An 803-nucleotide genomic window follows, 5' to 3' on the forward strand; every position below is an offset into this window, starting at 1 on the left:
AAAAGTGCTGGGATGACAGGTGTGAGCCACTGCGCCCAGCCAGCCTTCCACCAATTGAACAGATTCCCTCTTGGCCAAGGGGACCCCAGAGAAATTTTTAAAACAGTTTCCGGCCGGGTGGATCCACCTATAACCTATAAGCCCCCACTTCAAGATATCCTACCTTTTTAGGCCAAACCAACATATACTTTCCATGTATGTATTTATGTCTTTGCTTGTAACTCCTGCCTTTCTAAAGTGTACAAAACCAAACTGTAAACCAACCACTTCAGAACCACTTACTCAAGGCTTCTCGGATGTGTGTTTTCCTGGGAACCCCAGTCATTCATATCGGCTCAAAGTAAACCTCTTGAAAGTATTTTGTGAAGCTGGGCGTGGTGGCTTATGCCTGTAATCCCAGCCCTCTGGGAGGCTGAGGTGATCGGATCACTTGAGCCCAGGACTTAGAGACCATCCTGGGCCACATGTTGAAATCCCATCTCTACAAAATACACAAAAATTAACTGGGTGTGGTGGCACACGCCTGTGGTTCCAGCTACTCTGCGAGGATCGCTTGAGCCTGGGAGGCAGAGGCTGCAGTGAGCTGAGGTCGCACCACTGCACTCTAACCTGAGCAACAGAATGAAGCCCTCTTTAAAAAAAGAAAAGCCCGGGCACGGTGGCTCACACCTGTAATTCCAGCACTTTGGGAGGCTGAGGCGGGTGGATCATGAGGTCAGGAGTTTCAGACCAGCCTGGACAACATGGTGAAACCCCATCTCTACTAAAACTACAAAAATTAGGCTGGGCGCGGTGGCTCATGC

Source organism: Mandrillus leucophaeus, unplaced genomic scaffold (assembly GCF_000951045.1).
Source record: "Mandrillus leucophaeus isolate KB7577 unplaced genomic scaffold, Mleu.le_1.0 Scaffold305, whole genome shotgun sequence".
Classification (NCBI taxonomy): domain Eukaryota; kingdom Metazoa; phylum Chordata; class Mammalia; order Primates; family Cercopithecidae; genus Mandrillus; species Mandrillus leucophaeus.